This window comes from Carettochelys insculpta, chromosome 6 (genome assembly GCF_033958435.1).
Source record: "Carettochelys insculpta isolate YL-2023 chromosome 6, ASM3395843v1, whole genome shotgun sequence".
In the NCBI taxonomy this organism is placed as follows: Eukaryota; Metazoa; Chordata; order Testudines; family Carettochelyidae; genus Carettochelys; species Carettochelys insculpta.
In genome coordinates this window covers 44219080-44229726 of record NC_134142.1, presented here as the reverse complement: position 1 = coordinate 44229726, position 10647 = coordinate 44219080, and the positions used below count along the sequence as shown (strand labels likewise).

The following is a 10647-nucleotide window of genomic DNA, read 5'->3' as shown; positions in this document are numbered from 1 at the left end:
CTGTTCCAGAAGAGTACGGGACTCTATAGCCCACCAACTTAATTTAATAGGGGTTTGGGATACTAAACAAGGTGCACTAATGTTTTTTCCTGTTTGGAAGTTCTTATGCTCTTCTGTTGCTCTCTGTTGTTTGTAATTTTCTTTTAACCCATAGGTAACTATTCTGTTGGGATTGGTGTGTAGGAACTGGCTAATTTCTTAGCTCTATAGATGGCCATAAAGGCTGGTCTGAAGCAGAAGTGAGAGCTACTCGATATTGGAGGCCAGTCAGGTCATTGTGAAGGGAACCCTGCCCAGCTTACACGCTGCTGAGAGGACATCCCTCATCCTCATCCACTCTCATGATTTGACCTACCTTGTAAAAGTAAGTTTATAATATAATAGTACCATAGTCCGTCAGCATCCCCAGAGTCAGTACACAGGAGCCAGGGTCTCAGGAACTCACAACCTACACAGGTGTCATTCCACTGTTCCCCTCTCCCACTAGTGTGGTATGGGATGTGTTCTCCCACTGGCTTCCAGTCCCTCCCTGACTGAATCCAGAAATTCCTCTCCTTCAGCTTTGAAATCACTTGTTTTGCCAGCTGGAGCTGTCTGGCCTGAACTCAGTTCTGTTCTGTTTCTGTGACCAAAATGCAAGGGGCATCTTACGTGTAGGCTTTTATAACACTACTTATTTCTCTAGTATCTAAAAAGTGCGGCGTTAGTCCCTCTGTGTGTCAGTACTAGCCCAGGAGTTCTGCCCTCCTTCCTCTACCCCTGAATTAAGCTGCTGATTCTCCACAGGCTGTTCTCTTAGCCCTCTCTCTGCCATCCAGGTAAATTCCTACAGTCTCTCTGTGCTGGGAATAGTGTGGGCCTGGGAGGCAGGGGGGAGGGTGCACATCACCTGACCCCCTTCAGCCAATTCACTGAGACAAGACGTCAAGTTAATGAGCCCTCAGGCCTATAATTAGCTGTCAATTACCTCAAATTAATCAACTCCTCGCCTAATTAAGCATTATCGGCAGGTGGGCAAAAAAACGGGCCATTGTGTGGGAGCCATGAGAAAAGCATGGCTGGCAAACTTGGTTAGTATCAGCGGTGCATTCCCTGCCTCACTGCACCACAGACACCAGGACAGCCAGGCACGTCTTAAAGGGACACCGTCCGCCTTTTTCACAACAGCTTCTACCCCATGCTCTGGAGAAGGCGGAAGAGGGTTGTAGAGAGAGAGAGAGAGTGTAGGCTCCATATTTCTCTTTAGACTTTCCTCAAGATTTGTGTTATGGCAAGTTTGAAGAGAGGAGGTGGCTCCAAGAAGCATACAACCAGAGTCTGTCTCTGCAGAGGCATCCCCATCTGGCTGCACACATGGGCCAGGGTGCTGTAGCCAGGCAGTGAAATGCCTGCAAGCTGCATGGAAACTTTTAAAAAGACCCAGTATAACAGAGGTTCAAACTATGTGTATACCGCAAAATTTAAAAAAAGTAAGAGGCCAATATTACATGTCACCATGGCTAAACAAGAGAGTAAAAGAGAAAGTTAGAAATGGAAAGACTTCCTTTAAAAATTGGAAGACTAGGAAACTAGAAAGGAGCATAAACTCTGGCAAGTCAAGTGGAAAAATATAATTAGGCTGGCCAAAAAAGAATTTGAAGTGCCACTGACAAAAGACACAAAAACTAACAGCTATTTTTGAAAGTACATCAGAAGCAGGAAGTCTGCCAAACTATCGGCGGAGCCACTGAAGGATGGAGGTTCTAAAGATGCACTCAAGGAAGACAAGCGTTTGTGGAGAAGGTAAATTAATTCTTTGCATTGGTCTTCACTACAGAGGCTGTGAGGGAGATTCTCGTACCTGAGCCATTCTTTTCAGGTAGCAAATCTGAGTAAGTGTTTCAGACTGAGTTGTCAATAGAGGAGGTTTTGGAACTAAATTAGCCAATAATAAGTTGCTAGGCCCAGATGGCATTGAGTTGAGAGTTCTGAAAGAACTGAAATATGAAATTGCAAAGCCACTAACTAAAATGTGTAATCAGCCTGTGTATCAGATAACTCGCGGATCGCTAGTGAGATTGCCAATTTTTAAAAAAGGCTCCAGAGGTCATCCTGGCAATGACAGGCAGTAAGCCTAACTTCGGTACCAGGCAAATTAGTCGAAACAGTAGCATAGGACAGATTTATCAGATGCATAGATGAATATAATATATTGAGGAAGAATCAAATACAGTCTCTGTAAGGGAAAAGTGTCATCATGCCAATCTGTTAGAATTCTTTGAGATAGTCAAAAGGCATGTGGACAACGTGCATCCGATGGATATAATGTACCCAGATTTTCAGAGAGCCTTTGACAACATCCCTCACCAAAGGCTCTTAAGCAAACTAATTGTCATGCAGTAAGAGAGAAGGTCCTCTCCTGGATTAGTAACTAGTTAAAAGACAGGAAATAAAGGGTAGAAATTAATGGTCAGTTTTCACAGTGGAGAGAGGTGCAAATAGCAGAGATTCCAAGGATCGTACTGGGACTGGTCCTGTTCAACATACTCATAAATTACCAAGACAAATGTGGCGAAGAGTGAGGTTGCAAAGTTTGGAGATGATACAAACTGACTCAAGATCGTTAAGGCCAGAGCAGACCATGAAGAGTTACGAAGGAATCTCACCAAACTTGGTAGTTGGGCAGGGAAATGCCAGATGAAATTCAATGTTATTAAATGAAAAGTCATGCACATTGAAAAACGCAGTCCCAACTACACGTACACAATGATGGGTTCTAACTTAGCTGTTACCACACTCATAAAAGAGAGCTTGACATCATCCTGAATAGTTCTCTGAAAACATCTGCTCAATGTGCACCAGCAGACAAAAAAACTAATAAAATGATGAAACGGATATAGTTAATAAAACAGCAAATATAGGGCTTCTGTATAAATCCATGGTACACTCATACCTTGAGTACTGTATGCAGTTCAAGTCTCAAAAAGATATATTAGAATTGGTAAAAATACAGAGAAAGGTAACAAAAAATTACTGGGGGTATGGAACAACTTTCTCAGGAGGAGAGATTAAAACACTTTGGGACTGTTTAGCTTGGAAAAAGAGATGATTGAGAGGGGACATGGTAGAGATCTATGAAGTCATTAAAGGTGTGGAAAAAGTGAATAAGGAAGTATTATCTACCCCTTCATGTCACGCACGAACAAGTGGTCCTTCCCACCCTGTGAAATTACTCGTCAGCAGATTGAAAACAGGCATAAGGGAGTATCTCTGCATGCAATGCAGTCAAGCTGTGGAACTCTTAGCTGTGGGATGTTAAGGCCAAAATATAATTGGGTTCAAAAAAGAATTGGATAAACTCCTGGAGGATAGTTCCAGCAATAACTATTAGCCGAGCTGGTCAGGGACACAACTCCATGCTCTAGCTGTCCCTGGAATTTTGGTGGCTAGCAGCTGGGAGGGGACAACAGGGGATGCTCTTAGAGTTGGGGCACAGGACTGTTGCCTTGATTTGGTTGCTTTCCTTCTTTCCTCCACAATAATTTAGCCTCTCTTATTCATCTGTATTTGTGAGCATGCCCTGTTGTGGTACCAAGGGCATTCCATCTGCAGCTACCAGCTCTCCTATGTTCTTACTACTCTTTTCACTCTTACAGGGCACCAGAACTACTATGCAAAACTTCTGTGCCTAATCTTGCCGGGGCAGCACCGACACTCCAGCACGCTTTGCAGGCTGCAGTGCTAGTATAATGGACTGACACAAGTGTAAAACCTGCGGGGGGCAATGAAGTAGCCCAGATCCCAGCCTGCTAGTGCACGAAGTTGGAGGTAAGAGTCTGGGGCAGGAGGGAGAGGGACCAGCACAGGCCAGGAGAAGAGAAAAAGCCCTGTCACAGAGCTGGCTACCGGCCAACTCCAGCTTGTGACCTTGTTTCATGTGGCCTCCCCAGAGAGTGGTGAGTGTTTTGAGTTTGGGTTTTTTTTTTAATTTTCTCCCCTGGTACATGGATTTGGTCTCCATGTGCTTTAGTGAGCAGAGTGCAGGTGCACGGAAAACATGCCAGGCCAGGATATCGTACCGCACGGGGAGACCAGGGAACTCAAAGGGGGCAGACGCAGGAAAAGGAGAGGAGGGACAAAATGAAGGAGAGAAACGTTTGAAAAAAATCACCCAGCATGGTGGAAGATATTACGGAAACAACTTGACTGAAACCTAGCAAGGATGTGGAATGTAGGTGTATGTAGGGGGCTTCAAATAAAACAATACAAATAAAGCAAACCCTGTGATTTCTTCTTTCTCTCTCCAGTGGCTGGTTTCTCTCTTCATCTCTTTCTCTCAGTTCATATAACTAGGTAGTGAGTGTATGGCATGCTTTTTGTCTCTTAGGCCAGGCCTGCGTGATCAGGTATAATGTGCTCAGCACAGACTTAAATTGAAAAGATAGTTGCAATCTACGCAAACCGTTGGTAATAAAACGAAATGCGTCTCACCAGTTGTCAGTTAAAATAAACAAAGAGTCCTACAGATTTCTGGTTGCATGAGGGGAGAAAAGTGCACTGCAGTCACTGGGATGGGGCCAGCTTCCCTGCCAGCTTTCAGATGTCACCAGCCTGCACGGTGTAATTGTTTCTGTTCTGTACCAAACCACAGCTGAGAAGTTTCTGTTTTCCCATCTGAGGATTGGTTCCACACAGTGTACATTAAATTCCAAAGTCTGCACCCCACGCACTAACGGTACTTTAAAAACACTAATGTGGTGCTGAGCAGCAGGCAAGAATTACCACCGTGCAGTGCACTTGAAACCAAAAATATATTGCACAATATTAAAATGAAACCTTTTGATTATGTCTAAAACATCCATTTTTATGTAGCCAGATTATCACCCAGTGCGCTGGATTTACACTGCCTCAGCGATCATCAAGATTAGAGCAGAATCCCCAGATAACAGACTAGAAGGCAGGCTGTTGATTTATGACATAATAGCAATAGTAATAATAACAATGATCGTATTTAGGGAAGAAGCTTGCAGTGCTTGCACAAGTTGGAGCTCTCTCTTCTGAAGAGGGAAGCTGCCTGGGCAGGAGAGGCTTGAGTAGAGAGAGTAGTGCCCTTAACTCAGAAAGGGGTTGCAACACAGAGTTGTATATGCCCCATGGAAAGGAAGACGAACCAAATGCAAACCCAGCATAGACAGCCAAGTGGTCTAAGATGCCAGAATCAAGATACTGTCTTTCCCCCACCTGGATGTTCTGGTCTGCAAAGGGAGGTATGGGTTCAGATCCCACTTCTGACAGAACTTTCATTTTAGGAGGAAGGAAATAGCTCAGTGGTTAGAGCACTGGTCTTGTAAACCAAGTGTTGTAAGGTCAACCCTGAGGGGGCCTTTCAAGGGTCTCAATAGGTTAGATTTAAAAAAAAAAAACATTAGGGCAGGAGATAGTTCCTGTTCTGAGGGCAGGAGACTGGACTCAATGACCTCTTGAGGTTCCTTCCAGTTCTATGATATGTGACATGCACCAACTTTTCCAGCTGTGAAAACCAGGCTGCCCTCATTGGTTCCATGCAGCTGCTGTACAGTTCCCAAAGGAAAAGGCTGATGTTAAATGTGACCTTTTGGTGCCTGTGGCCATTTTACAGCCATGCTTCCATAACCTCTGACAGGCATAGCCTGAAGGGAGCCCTAGTTCTGGCTGACCAAGTTTTGTGTCTTTGGGTGGCAGGAGAGGAGCAAGTGAGGGGATAATCTGCTGCCACCACCAGGGAAAGAAGCTGGCTCCTGGCAGCAGTCCCAGCTCCTCAGACAAGTAAAGGCTCCCCTCACCCCCACCCCAGTCCTTTCACTGTGGCACAGTCTCCGAGGCCAATATTTGCTGGCCTGCCATGCTTTTGCTTCAGTGCTTCTTGATTTTACCTGGTGCCCTGAAGCAATGGCTTTCAGGCAGGTCCCTCCTGCACCAAATGCCCCCTTCTGTCTCAAGCTTGACTCTTGCAGTGGGAGGCAGTGTGTGTATTTGGAGGTGGCGTGGGGATAATATTTACTACAGAAAGCGTCTGTCAGCGGTTCCTCTCTTGTCTGCTAAGCGCATCATCAGGGTGGCCTCCCAGCCCCTGCCTCACATAGGAACTGAGGGGCAGGGCTGGAAATGACCAAACGGGCTCTAAAATTAAATTTAAAACTTCACAAGTTGCCGTCTGACTGGAGTTTGTTCAGAAGGCGCTGATGAAACAGTGGACAGGAGTTCAGCCACCCTTTTACTAACTAAGACATCCAAGCGATGCAGCTGTCCCTGGGAGCCCTCAATCCCAGAAGAAAACATAGAGGAGAGTTTGCCTAGATGTACAGGGCAGTTATTCCACTGTCGTCCTCTCCCCTTGCCACGCTGAATGGTTGGATGATCACAGGTGATGTTGGTGACAGCTACTCTAGAGAACCGCATCTAACGTTGGATGTACATTAGTGCAGGAGGTGTTGTGACAGAAAATATGCACAATTCAGCCGCTGCCTTTTTAACTAAAACTTATGTGATTGTAAACCAGAAATGTCCCCCCCCCCCTTCCCTTAACACATCTCCCCCAGCCACTGCCTCACTGGGCACCATCTGGGATGATCCAGAGCAGATTGCTCATACCCCTTACCCCCGACTTCCTACAGTACAGTTGACTGAGGTTTCTGTATGTAGACAGGCTAATTGGTGCATTCACTGCATTGTTCAGGAAAATAGCCTGTAAAGCAATAACCCAATCCCTCACCACACCTCCACTTACACCTGAGCCACCCAGAGCCTATCAGGCTCTCCAAACTTTTCTTTCTGTGGGGGAAGGGAACAGGAAGTCTCCCAGATCCCCCACATTTTCTCCTATGTATGATTCCACACTCTCAGTCTCTGTATCAGATGGAGTCTTCCTCTAGCTTGAGGACTGGACCCAGCTACCGTTGGAGTCCACCACTGCCAGCCCTAGAACCAGCCAGAAGAGGGCAGTGCTGAGTGATTGAGTTCCCTGGCCAGCAGTAGGCCCAGGCTGGCATGCAGAATTTCTTCTTTACTTTTTATTTACTGAGATGGTTTGGCTGCAGATTGAGGTTTTTGGCTCATTCTGTAGCTGAAGCACTAATGATTTAAATCACGACTGAATAAGCATTTCTATTGTCAACTCCCTTATGACTTTTAGGTGGTGAAATTCTGCAGGTTTGTCTCTGCCAGAGGTGAGTTGGATGCTTTGTGTTTGTTCGGTTTGGGCAAAACAGCATAGCCATTTCTGAAACTGAGGACAGTGATGACAAAACGCTTTTCTAATCATGAAACAAAATTCTATAATTTATATCCACTGTAGAGAGGACTCAGGGAGTGCAAATTTGTCAGGGTTAGTTAATAGTCTTTACACTGGGAGAGGCCCTTTTAGTGAGCCACTGAAATCCACTTGGACTGGAGCTAGTTTTAGTGATTTACAAATTGTGCTTTCTTTGTTGTTGTTGTTTGTTTGCATGCTGGTAATGTCAAGATATCCTCATCAGTAGGGGGACTCCGCTGGGCTGTACAAACACACAGTCCCTGCATATTGGAGCGTACTGTCTGATTTCAGACTATGTGTATAACCAGCAACAGGAGGGAAGGGTATCTGAGGATAACAGCAAAAAGATAATGCACTAATGTAGTCCGTCAACTTTCCAGAATGAACGACAAACGAAAAATCAAAGCCTGGGTATTCGACATAATGGACGGCTCGAATAGGATAGGCAGACCCCACAGAGAGTGGATAGATGATATAGTAGATTGGTGAGGAGCTAGTAGTCTACAGAAACTAAGCCACTCTGCACTGGACAGGGAAAGATGGGAGGAAATACTGAGAGAGATATCAGACACCAACGGGTGCTAAGCCCAGGGCTGTTGAGGATGAACTTTCCAGACCATGAGGCAGATTCTCTGCTGAGCTGACTTCTATCAACTGAGGGGGGAAGAGGGATCAGGGAGCCAGAGTCTTTGTTCTGCTCCAGTGCTGATCCCGGCATAGATCAGAGGAACCTAGTGACTGTTCTAACCTGCGCCAGCTCGCAAAGAATCATCCTTTGCTTAGGGATAGCCACTCCATAGTATAGTCATGCCCCCTCCTGCCCCAACCTCCATAGGGAGGGAGCATTATTTCCTCTCTTTGTGCCACCTAAGTTAACACAAAGGGAGCAGAGTGGGGCAATGTGTCTGCACTCACAGCTTCATTTAAAAAACAAAAAACAAAAACCAAACCGTGGCTATTTTATTGATTGCGTGACGGAGCTGTAATTCTAAAACAAGGCTGAATGATTTTACAATGATTTCCTAACATCCAGAAGGCAGAGTCTGTTCTGCATGTTCATTGGGGGTGGGGTAGGGTGGGGGATTAAGGGTGAGGCTGAGAAACATGAGCCATGCCTCAGTCACTATATCATCTATAGCAGCCCTGGCATGTTCTGTGCAGCATTCTAACATTCAGGCAGACGTTCTGTGTCACTTTCAGCTTTTTTGTGTTATTTCACTATACTATCTAGGCAAAGGTTAAACTAGGTTCATTGGGGGAAAGTGACACAAGCCGTGGGGAAGGCAGAGGGAACAATCAAGTGGGTTTCCTGGGTGAAGAGGAGAAAGTGAGCCAATCGGCCCCTTCTCTAAGATCCTTGTACACTAATGCCAGAAGCCTGGGGAACAAACAGGAAGAATTAGAGGCCCTGGCACAGTCAAACAAGTATGAGGTGGTTGGAATAACAGAGACTTGGTGGGACGATTCACATAACTGGAGAACGGTCATGGAAGGTTATAAACTGCTTAGGAAGGACAGACGGGAGAAAAGGAGAAGGAGTTGTGCTCTATGTGAGGGAGCAGTATGATTGCTCAGAGCTCCAGTATGAGGAAGGAGAAAAATCCAGTTTTTTCATCTTTGGGTTAAGCTTAGAGGCGGAAGTAACAGAGGTGATGTAGTAGCTGGTGTCTGCTATAGACCACCCGATCAGGGAGAGGAGATAGATGAGCCTTTCTTCAGGCAGCTAAGTGAAGCTTCCAAATCACAGGCCCTGGTTCTCATGGGAGACTTTAATCATCCCGACATTTGTTGGGAGACCAATACATCAGCACACAGATAATCCAGGAAGGTTTTGGAGAAAGTTGGGGATAACTTCTTGGTACAAGTGCTGAAGGAACTGACCTGGGGCTGTGCGCAATTTGGCCTGCTGCTCACAAACAGGGAAGAACTAGTAGAAGAAATAGAAGTAAGAGGAAACCTGGGCTGCAGTGACCGTGAGATCGTAGATTTCAGGATCTGGACAGAAGTAAGAAAGGTGAGCAGTAGCATACAGACCCTCGACTTCAGAAGACCAGACTTTGACTCCCTGACAGAACGGATGAGCAGGCTCCCTTGGGAGATGAAGGGGAAAAGAGTTCAAGAGAACTGGCAGTAATTTAAAAGTCTTACTAAAAGCACAGGAACAAACCATCCCACTGCATAGTAAGAAATGCAAACATGGTAGGCAACCAGCTTGGCTTAACAGGGAAATCCTTAGTCAGCTTAAACTCAAAAAGGATGTATACAAGAAATGGAAACCTGGACAATTGACTGAGGAGGACTATAAACATACGGCTGGAGAATGCCAGGCAGTAATCAGGAAAACAAAAGCACAATTGGAAGTGCAGCTGGCAAGGGATGTGAAGAGTAACAAGAAGGGTTTCTACAGGTATGTTAACAATAAACAGGTTATTGGAGAAGGTGTGGAGCTGTTACTGGATGAGGGAGGTAACGTGGTCACCGATGATGTCGGAAAAGCTGAAGTACACAATGCTTTTTTTGCCTCAGTCTTCACAGACAAAGTCAACTTCCACATGATGGTCCTAGACAATGCAGTATGGGAAGGTGGAGGGCAGCCATCTGTGGGGAAGGAACAAGTTCTGACCTATCTAGAAAGACTAGATGTAAACAAATCTGTGGGTCCGGATTTAATGCACCCGAAGGAATTGGCAGAGGTCATTGCTAAACCTTTGGCCATTATCTCTGAAGACTCTTGGAGATCAGGGGAGATACCAGATGACTGGGAAAAGGCAAACATAATGCCCATCTTTAAAAAAGGAAAGAAGGATAATCCAGGGAACTATAGACCGGTCAGCCTTACCTCAATCCCTGGAAAAATAATGGAGGGAATCCTCAAGGAATCCATTTTGGAGCACTTGGAAGAGGGGAAAGTGATCAAAAGTAGCCAACATGCATTCACCAGGGGCAAGTCCTGCCTGACCAAACTGATTAGCTTCTATGAAGAAGTAACAAGCTCTGTGGACATGAGGAAGTCAGTGGATGTGATATACCTTGACTTCAGCAAAGCTTTTGATACAGTCTCCCACAACATTCTTGTCCATGAGTTAAGGAAATATGGATTGGATCCTTGGACTATAAGATGGATAGAAAGCTGGCTGGACGATCGGGCCCAACAAGTAGTGGTCAATGGCTCAATATCTGGATGGCGGTTGGTTTCAAGCGGAGTACTGCAAGGCTCAGTTCTGGGGCCAGTGTTATTCAACATCTTTATTAATGACCTGGATGAGGGACTGGATTGTACCCTCAGCAAGTTTGCGGATGACACAAAACTAGGGGGAGAGGTAGATATGGTGGAGGGTAGAGAGAGAATCCAGAGCGACCTGGATAAATTGGAGGAC

At 45.6% G+C, this 10647-nt stretch overlaps 1 long non-coding RNA gene across 1 annotated transcript; it reads left to right on the top strand.

Annotated features, from left to right (window-relative positions):
• Nucleotides 1-353: 353 nt before the first annotated feature.
• Nucleotides 354-4165, top strand: LOC142014101 (uncharacterized). Its single transcript, XR_012645861.1, has 3 exons — nt 354-364; nt 3636-3807; nt 4010-4165. It is a non-coding gene; the product is annotated as an uncharacterized LOC142014101 (long non-coding RNA).
• The last annotated feature ends 6482 nt before the right edge of the window (nt 4166-10647 follow it).